This window comes from Cynoglossus semilaevis, chromosome 1 (assembly GCF_000523025.1).
Source record: "Cynoglossus semilaevis isolate Cse_v1.0 chromosome 1, Cse_v1.0, whole genome shotgun sequence".
Lineage (NCBI taxonomy): Eukaryota > Metazoa > Chordata > Actinopteri > Pleuronectiformes > Cynoglossidae > Cynoglossus > Cynoglossus semilaevis.
Window position 1 is genome coordinate 26,116,117 of NC_024307.1, and position 10,831 is coordinate 26,126,947.

The 10,831-nt window shown below is 39.6% G+C and overlaps 1 long non-coding RNA gene across 3 annotated transcripts in view; it reads right to left on the reverse strand.

The window, feature by feature from the left end:
• LOC103387599 (uncharacterized) overlaps nucleotides 1-10,831 on the reverse strand; it is a 59,077-nt gene that overhangs the window by 5,640 nt on the left and 42,606 nt on the right. For 2 of the 3 annotated variants that reach the window (XR_003051436.1, XR_522442.3), the window contains exon 4: nucleotides 8,554-8,638. This is a non-coding gene — a long non-coding RNA (uncharacterized LOC103387599). Of the gene's footprint in view, nucleotides 1-7,765; nucleotides 8,016-8,553; nucleotides 8,639-10,831 lie in introns of those variants that run through there. The other variant, XR_003051434.1, reaches the window with a different exon arrangement.

Genomic DNA, 10,831 nt, shown 5'->3' on the forward strand with positions numbered 1-10,831 from the left:
TTCGCATCTTCTCTGCTTGTTATTGATGCAGGCAGTAGTGTACATGGCTGCGTGCATCAGTGACCCACTGTGCTATTGATTCCATGTTTGGATCTCTTTTTTCAAAACCTGTCCACAGAAGCGGCCAAATGGCTTCACTTATTTCAGTATTACTTCAAATAAGGAAAATAATTTAGAGCTTTTAATGAGGACGGAAATGTGCTTTGCATGTTATACACAAAAAGACACCGTCCAGGAAATCACACAGCAGCTGTGTTGCTTTGTCCCAACAAGTCAAGCCTCTGTTTGAATGTAGTTACCAGGCGAGAAACACATTATTCACATAAATCCTGGAGGCAGCATACAGGCAGTATTTCAAAGGTTGTGCTCGTTTCATGATGCTTTATGAGACCGCTGAGAAAGGACGATAAAGCAGACTGTCTATTATTTCACTTTGACACCAGGCTGTGGCATTTCATGTGCATGGCCCTTGAGCTGTCTAGGTATTGTCATAATAACGATCGCAATGATTGTGTTCAGCTTTATTACAATGAATATGCTGGAGGTGGAGTCTGAGTGTCCTGTGAACATACAGGATTCATTTTATTTAAGTACCAAAGCTGAAAAGAAAAAAAACTCACGAGTACATTAGCCACAGAATAAAGTCAAGGCGACAAAGGTTGGTGGACCAAAAACAGGGACTAATGAAGGACGTTGGCATTGGTGAGGTGGCAGATGATGCAGCAGGGTTTTCAGTCAGTTGAACTGAAGGTACAACAATGGAGCACAGAGAGAACCAGTTCACAGAGACTGTTACCGTTCACTCTCACAGTGGTATTTGATTTGGATTCTTTAAATATGCCAGGACAAACATGAGGAAAATGTGGCCATTTAATAAAGTGAACGACACTACGTTGTACATTTTTTATATTTTTAAAAGCTGACTGACACAGTAAACTGCCTTTCTGTATGCCTTTCAAGCAGTAATTTCCCATTACTTACTACTAACTTAATCAGACTGAGTAAATAATATATAATAAATCAATAGTGATGAAAAAATGTAGACAGCGTAGCTCTGATTCTAGCCCTTTTCAGACCAGCTAACATTGATGATTCACTTTGATTTGAGTTTTCAGCTTGTCATGAATTACTCTTATTAGAGTCTCCCTTCACTTTCACACTGGCCTGTCAACATCAGAGTTGGCTTGTACAGCCTGGTGCCTCCTTGCTTCTCCTTGATCCATCGGAGCTGAAGTGGAGGGGGTTTAGTTTGTCACTCTTTATCTATTGATGTTTTATCTTGAAGCACTAAATCAATTGCTCTTTGAGGTATCAGTATCTGTGGCCAGCCTGGGGCAAATGCAACCTAATAGGCCACGGCAAAATAAATATGTATATATGAATTGAGTAGGCCTACGATTTTTATTGCATGGACACCTGCTATATTAGGGATGGCTGGATCAAACGCTCAGGATCAGTACTGGTACAGTAATGTTGCAAGATCATCATCAAAACATCACAAAAAAAAAAAAAATCAACTATGGCCGTTTGATCTGATACCAGATGCTCGACTTAACTTTGTTTAATGTGTTAAACAGGGACACTGTTGCCTCAGCAAGAACAGGCCACGCTGACTTTGGTATCGGCAGGTACTTTAACTTGAAGTATAGGTATATACTGTATATATATGGGGGGTAAAGAAGCCAATTCCAGAAGTAGAAGTGTGAGTTGGGGTACACCCTGTACAGACGTTAATTTCCAGGCCATGTTATTACTAAGAAAACGCATTATTGAATGCATGCTAATTAGCCGATCGGTGTTTTAGGGTTTTATTTGAAAGAAATTAAATGTCTGCTTTTCTTCCAGTTGCCTTGACGACTAATACAAATGAGTGAAAGAGTTCTACTGCTTTTAACGTATGTCAAAAAATGTTCTGGACCAAAATATTACTTGTCACACTGGCCATTAAACAATTCCTTGGACGACAAGGATTGATTCAGTTGTCAGTTTGAAACCAGACCTAATGCCATCAAGAGTCAGGGCTTTGTTTAAGAAAATGACGAGGATTTATATTTTAGTTTAAATTTATTGTACAATTGTCAACAGTCATTTGGCCACTTGAGCAGATTTCAAAGAAGAGCCACCAGTTCAACTGACACAGAATGATGTATTCACTGACCTGATGACAGGTCAGTGCCATAATCAATTAATCAGCCACTCCATGTTGGACCTAAGGGAGACGTGGGGACATTCTACTTCATTTGAATGTTGATTCTGTTGCTGCTCGGTGACCATGTGATCCCAAGTGTAAACTGGTTCATTTGCATTGAAAAACAGAGACTTCGTGTTGCATGCAGATCAGCTCCTACTCTCCCTGAAGTGCGTGGTGTAATTTATTTGTTTAAGTATAGTTTATTATAAGAGCCTCAGACAGCTCCATCTTCATTGTGCCTCTGGTGTCCAATTTGTTTATACAGTAGATAAACAACTTTACCTCAGATCAACTCTTCACTCAGCTTGTGCTTTAAACTTAAACTATAAACCCACAGAGCTGTGGCAATGGTACAATTCATTAACATTAATATGGTTGATGGATACATTATGCTTTAAAATATTTGATCAAGATGTGTTTACGTATGTTGTGCTCAGTTTCTGTTATACATGAAAGCCAGCAAGTCTTTCAAACAGTCATCACAACATTTAGCGCACAATTACAAAAAAGGCAACGCAGGAAGGATGAAGGAGAGCGTAGGGAAAATAGTAAGAGTTTTAGCTCCATCTTAAAAATGCATCCTAACAGCTGCACCATATAAACTCCATAAAAGACTCTTCTGATGTTTCTATGTCACCACTGTGTTAGAGCAGCTGAGTGACACAGGTACCTATGTACAGTATGTGTAAGTTCTGGGAAGGGCAGAAAAGAGGGGCAGATTTTTTTTTTAATGGGAGGGGCAGAACATTTTTTTAAAGAAAAATGTGCAAGTGGTGTGGGGGCAGAAAAAAGTGTCCAAGCTCGGGTCTATGTATGATTATATAGTGTTAGTGTGTGATGTATGATTATGATGTCCAGTTTGGACACAATGACAATGTCAGAGCTGAGCTAAGATTGAGCTTTTGGATATAAAGTAAGACAGGCGGTGTTGTGATGGTTCGGATGTGTGCTGGGTAAACGTTGTCGTGCAGAAGGCCAAGAAGGAATTCCCAGAGAAGATTAATGGATGTAGTGACAGAGGCCACAGAGCTGGTAGGTATTAACAGTAGAAGGGGAAAGAGAAACTGTAGCAAGAAGGTCCAGGATTTACAGTAGCAAACATGGATACAGTAACACTGATTCAGCTTCTTGATTGGTTGCCTAAAACCACGTGCAGTGGTACAGTACAATACAGAGCAGAAGGAGAGGTCATTATTAAAACAGAACAGCATCATCAACATACAGTGTATACATGGACACTGTTGACTGTGTGGCTGTTTGAAGACAAGTAGTATATTGCATAAAATATTTTATTATTTTAATAATTTATGTTTATGATTATCTCTAGCATGCTGTGGTGCTGAGATTATAGTGTTTATGGCATGTGGTAGTTAGGTTGAGCATTTTGGGTATCCAATATCAGACCGATACCGCTCCAGAGTATCGATCTGAATACTTTCTGTTTCATTAACATCAGCAGTGTATGGAATCTGGGGGGTTCAAATGTTAAGAAAAACAATTGTGAAGGGAGGTGATAATTCGTAGATACGTATATAATAGAAGCAGCAGCATCTGTTATCACTCAAAAGTGTTGATTAGAGCAGAAGCTACTTGGAATTAATGGGATCACAATTCCATGGTTCCAGCTGTTCTTTTGGAGAAATATGTTTTATTTGTTTCCTATAGTAGGCAATTCACACCACAGGTGTGACAGCTGACGCTGCGAATTCTGCACTGACTGTTCTGCGTGTGACAAATAGTTTGTATCATTGTATACAGGATATTTAATGGGACGTATAGGAAATATAAATTCGAATTAGCCGTATTGAAAATACATATAGTAATGTGTTCACAGATAAGGGACAAATGTGGGACTGGGCACATTAGATTGGAAACGTATCTAAATGTACAGTCGCAGATGGACCTATTGTCCAACGTCTTTTCAATGGAGGGCACGGAGACATTTTAAATTACCGGTCTTATCGTGCAGCGTCCTGATGGTCAACAAATGTTGCACAGCACTGTAAAAACAGTATGCTCTTTGTGCTCAATGTAGTGTTTTACATAAAAAAATAAATAGTATAAAATAATGAATTGTTTACCATAAAAACCATAGTCTTTAGTGGAAAATATAATGTTTGAAAAACTGTTAGAACCTGCACTTAAAAGTGTTTGTGATCCTTTTTTTTTCTTCTTTTTTTTCCATAAGTGTTATCCACATTCTCCCTCAGGTCAAACAACTCTGCGAATGCATGCGAGGGTTTATCAGCTCTGGCCCTGACCTGCATTAATGAGAGCACCAGCCCGAGGTGAACACAGTCATTCTTCTCCCCTGTATCTTCAGCATTAGCACTGATAGCACAGTTCTAAGGCATGCTTTAATCTTCCTGCCAATAACATGTTAAACCTAATTAGGAATGTGGGGAGAAACATCTTCACATCTTGGGTTTTTAAACATATATTTTTTTTAATAAATCAATTCATAGTCTGTGGAAAATGTTTATATTGCCAATTAAATCTACACACAAAGGGACCGATGATTTTGACTTGAGTCTTTTTTAAGGAAGGCTACATAGTCAACATACAGAACAGGCAAAACAGGGAGCGGACAGTGTTGGTCATTAAAATCCTCTGCAAAGAAAACTAAAGGAGACATCACTGCATCACTAACTGAGATGTATGATAAAAAAAGATCACTTTATTAATGAATTAGAAATGCATAAAATTTAATTTAGAAATTTTAAACAGGGCAGGAGTAAAGAGCTGCAATTTATGTGAGAGTGACAAGGATTGATGAACTTCAGCTTAATAATTGTTAAATTAATGACTGCCGCGCGGTAATGAGCTTTAAAAATCTATATCCTGTGTTTGTTTTATTGATACTGGTTCATGACGTTCTCCTATGAGTTCTAATTACAGACCAGTGCATACTAATGCTATTTAAAACCCAATAATGTAAACTCAAACAAAATGCTGAGAAAAATATTCACAGTGGAGCTAAGTATGAAACAGGGGTCACCAACTATATTTGTTAGAGGGACAGAACTGTTCTGGACAGACAGCTTGGGGGCTGGACACTCAAATAAAATGAAATAAAAATCTATTTTTTGTCTAACATTATTATATAACGTTGTTTTGTTATTTAATTACAAAACAGAATACACTTTTAGCCTTTAATAGTGGGATTCAATCTTGGGCTGGATTTGACAATTCAGTGGGCCTGATTTGGACCGCAGGCCGCCAGTTGATAGTCACTGATATGAAAAATGACTTCTCTCAAACAGTGTGCCTGTACACAGCAAAAACACTGCTCTTTTAAAGCTAAGTGAGTCCCAGAGAGTTCACTTTGACTGGAAACCGGAAAATAAATCATTCCATTTCAAATGCAGGAAAACCCATGATCCAGTTGTGTTATATATAATGAGGATGAATCAGGGTTCCCTGAAGCTTTAGGACCGACACTATATGAAGGTATAACAGCACTAGCTCGTGCTCGTTAAAAAATAATCTTCCACATCTCCTTCATGAAGCAAAAGACCCGATTTCCAAGTCCAAAGTCAAATTCAAAAAGTCTGTCGATTCAGATGCTCGTACAAATATGGTAATGCACTGAGCACATTTGCCTAAAATGAATAATAAACCTGAAGGATTTTTCCAACACAAACAATAGCACTCACATACAATACCTCTGACTGGTTATTTACTTTCAGGGTCACAGTGAGCTCTATCCCATAATACACTGAAGTGGAGCCGAGAAAATCTAGCAGGAGATTACTTGGTTATTTTTCCATCCTCGTGAATTCTTTTTGCCCTTGTCATTTTATTCCCATGACCCGGCTGTCATTGGACACACTGGGAAGGTTAAAGCATCCATACAATATAGTTTATTTTGGTTGTGTGCCTCAAGAAAGTCATTAGCAGCGGTATGAAAACTCAAGGACAAAGTGATTCATACCAAGGAGCCGACGGAAAAATTATCAGAGGAAAAAAAAAGAGAATAATTAAAGGGAATTACAGCCACCTCAGCTCATTTCCTATATATCAAGCCTGTCTGTCTCCTTCAGTAAACAACGGGAGCGACTGAGACGCGGCTTGATTAAATATACACAACATCAGACGATGGTTAAGCTCCAGATCAATAGATAATTACCAGCAATCCAATTATCTTTCAAACAGTGGATGAGCTGCTGCGGATTTTTTTATCTTCTCAGCCGCAGATGGTATTTCTACGTGTACTGTGACAGTAGACAAACACTCAGATGACGGATAATCTCATTAACCTGATAATGTTGTACTCAAATGTACTCATACAGCTTCATGTTCAACGCCACCGAATGTATACACAAAATATCTTTAATAGCATCCATTTCAGGTAAATCCAGGTTTAAACCTTCCTCAGACAAGTCTGCAGTCAATACAACGTAAAAGCTGAAAGTACAACATCGTCTTTAGACAGTATCTGAACTGGAATTCAGAAACTGTTGAGAAGAGATGTTGCTTCCTCAACACTGAAGCTTTTTAAAGAGCTTCTAATCCAAATCTCCAATTCTTCATTCATCTTCACCATGTCTTCTACCACCTAATCCTTCTCAGGCTTCTAGGGAGCTGCAGACAAACATGGCCGCCATTGGGCGAGTGTGGAAAACACCCGTAACAGTTTGCCTGGTTATCGTAGGGCCATAATTCTATGTGGCCCTACAGTTTTTCGACCGTGGAGTACCAGTAGAAAACCTGCGAACTGGTGATTCCAATTATTCAAAATATTTGAAAGAAATCCAGACCAAACCTTCTTAGCTGTGTTTTTTAGTGTCTTTTGCATTTAGTGAAATAGTAAAGATGCACCAGTTGACCGGCCAGTGGCTGGACTCAGACGGTTCGCAGCATAATGGGTCCTTAGTGTTGACCAGCAAACCAGAAAACAGATTTCCTGTACTGCACCCAGCTGAGCCTGGTAATAGAAGTATCCACCCATACAGTAGCTCTGCATGTGTCCTGGCTCACCAATTCTCAACATATTCTGTATAAGGCAAAAAGAGAAAAACTTCCCCCCAATTTTTTCACATGACCAAGAGGAGATATGCAGCAGTGTATTTCTTGTGTTCCTGCCTTAACACACCACAGCTGGACGTATACTCAAAGTCATAGTAGGGGACAGACCTGCTGCTCTTCATGCACCACACATTTTTACTGCAGCACACAGCCTAATGTAGACCCTGTGGTGGTTAACAAGCACAGAAAGACGCCTGGAGAAACATAATGGCAAGTGGAGGAGGACATTTGAGCAGTGGCTCTAATTAAATTAAATGAACCTGGATCATTTTTCTTGGATACTTTGGTATATTTACACACAATTTCACAGAGCATATGCTATGATTAAGAAATTGCAATCTCTTTACCTTGGTGTCTCGCTGTATTCACTGAGCAAAAATACTACTTATTAACCACATGTGAGCAGAACAGGAAACTATATGAATAAATTACAGTTTGAAAAGCGGCTGTAAATGTTGTTAAGGCAGTACAGACATGGCACAGAGACCAGTGCTGTTGAGGTGCTAACACAGAGGTGTCAAAACTCATTTTCACCGGGGGCAGGGGGCCACATGAGCAATACAGCTGCCCTTGAACAGCCTGTTGAAACTGTAAGACTGTATAGACATAACTACTCTAAAACGTATTAATAAATAAATGTTTCTGCAACTGATTATTATATAAAAAAAAAACTTTTATTTCATCAGGCAAAGAAGATGCTGCAAAGACTTTTACTTTTTAAACTCCTGCGGGCCATATAAGACGACATGGTGGGCCACAATTGGGCCCCCCGGGCCTTGAGTTTGACACGCGTGTGCTAAAAGGAATTGGGAGGTAAAAGTTGGTGTTGGTGTCAAGGTAATATTCCCATCATTTACGGTTTGGCTTCAAATGTTGGGTAGAGAAGACGCAGCATTCAGAGATTAAAGAATCCAAATCCAAATTGAGTCAGGAGTGAAAAACCTCTGACAAGAAACCAGTGTGTACCAGTGATACCAACTTCTATCAAAAGAGAGGGACGCAGCAAACAGGTTCAGGTTTTAAAATAACAACCTCCTAATAACTAAGCAGCCAAATCAGATGTTTTTGTAGAGCCAAAATTCACAAATCACATTTGTCTCAAGCACTGGTGCTGTACTTACGTGTCTGTGTGTGTGGAGTGGAGGGGGGGAGGGGGGTGGGGGAGTGTTTATACTGTTAATGTTACACAGAGTTTATATTGACAATACAAAGCAGTATGTGTTTGATAAATATTTTTACAGGCAGTATCATCGTATACAAGTGCTGATCACACACACTTATCTTGTTTTCACAGCACTAAAAGTGAAAAAAAAAAAAAAAACACCCTGTCTTACCAGACTGTGATCTGTGATACTGTGGATCCAGTTCTTCAAAACATGATGGTTTTCCATTACATCAGAGGTGAAGCAACGTTGTTGTCTGGAGAAAAAGAAATTACAAAAACAAATTAATACTGAAGTAACTGTGGTAACTACCACCACAGGACTTTAAATGTAAAGCCTTGTTCTTAACGGCAGCTGGTGGTGGGTGTGTCATTGTTTGCCTGAGGTGAAATCACAGGTTTTCCCCATCATATTAGCATATCACTTCAAATGCTACGAGGACCTCAAACTTCACAAACCTGACAGAAACCTGTCCTCAGGGTCTTCCTCATTAGAGCGTCTGTGGTGAAAGTAGTTGCAGGAATATGGTGCAGCCCTGTGTTATTCACAGAGTTTACTTTCACCTGTGGTCGCCCCACTGTGGCAGATGTTTGATTCGATGTTATCAGAATCCGCTTCACACTTGAGGTGTGATGGTGAAAGTGAACATTTGACTTTCAAATGAGCCCAGCCAGGCTAAAATTGGAAGTAGCGAAAGTTTTGTTTTTATAGTAAACTAACAAGTGCATTTATATATGGAAAGAAACATGGTGAATGACAATGACAGGACGTCCTCAGTTTATGACGTCCTCGACCTACGGCGTTTCGTGGTTACGTTGTCATCTCCAATAAATGTATTAAGAACGTTTTGTTCCATCATTCTGACGTACTCGCCAACTGTTCTCAGGGCAAACTGAGTGGCTGAACATGACGTCACATGGCACTATACACAGGTGGCGTCTTAATTTACATTCACAGGTTTGCAGTACATTGACTTACTTTCATTTGTGTTGTTTTTTTGGGGTAACATTTTGCCCTTCATTCTGGCTCCCAGGTGTCAGTCAGACTCTCTGATGTTTTTATGTTCTAGACTGTGATGTTACCACTGTGTTAGAGTAGGTGAGTTCAGACATAGGGTCAAACTCAAGTTATGTCACACCATAGGAACTGAACTCTGATGCAAGTCAAGGCTCTTATTATTATTTTATTCTTCTGTAGTTGTCGTACCATCATGGTGATTAGACTCATTATTGTTATCAAAGTATCTCCATTTAGTTTTTTAGTCAGAAAGACCACTGATATAACACATCCATTATTACAGCTGAAATGGTTACATATGCAATTTTACATCTTGGCCTAGAAGTCAGACTAATGTGTTTTCAGGTGTTTTTCTATTCATTTCACCCAAGTGAGTCACATAATGCTTTGGTATAACCCCACAACCTGTAGGTAATTTACTTTAAAAAAGAAAAACGTTGCAGACTGTGAAAGTATCAGGTAAATGAACATTCAGAGAACAGGGAAACAGGCAGGACACAAATGCAACACTCGAGAGACGTGGCTCAGTGTCAGAAGGTTGATTCATCGACCAAGACTTTCTCAAAAAGTTTCAGGCACTTACTGGACACCAGGGCCATGTAGGAACAATCAGGAACACTGAAGATCAAGAACACCAAGGATCAAGAAACAAGGAACAGAACGCATGAACACCAAACACACAAAAAACTCTAAACATGGAACCAACGTGGTATGAACAAGCAACGCTGAACACCGCAGCAAGACTGCAGCAACACTAGCAGCTACACTGCACAACAACCTGACGAGGACTGTGTGAAGGAGAGAGCAGAGACCAGGTGACACCAGTGAGACTGATGAACAAGGAAACACGGGTGAGAGTGATGACACTGCACAGTCGCACACAGCAGAAGACAGAGCTCACACTCACCTCATAACTGAAAAACAATGGTTTGAGATTAGTATATATATATATATATATAAATGTATATATATATATATATAAATGTATATATATATATCACTATTACTGACATACTGACATTTTAACCATTCACCAATTATGAAGTGCCAAGCTGAGCAGCACATACCAGTTTCTCGGGGCAGTGAGGCCTGACATCTGCTCCACATGTGATACATTCTTTTTGACAGCCATCACTGAGGACAGTGGCAGCAGGGTAATGTCCCTCAGACCCTGTGGGTCAGTCCAGGCCTGATTTGCTGTGACACGGCTTTCCTGTTCAATTACAGATAACTACTTCTCCACCAATGTTCTCAGAGCTACATTGAAGTCGGCAGGTCACCTTCACATCAAGGCGTCATTTTTCAGTGTGAATAATGTTTTAACTTCCCAATTCAGAACACATACTCTCTATTCTCTCCACCAACAAACAACTTCATTTACTACTGACCAGTGGCACACTGTCACTGTGCAGCCTTTTGTACGTGTGGCCTC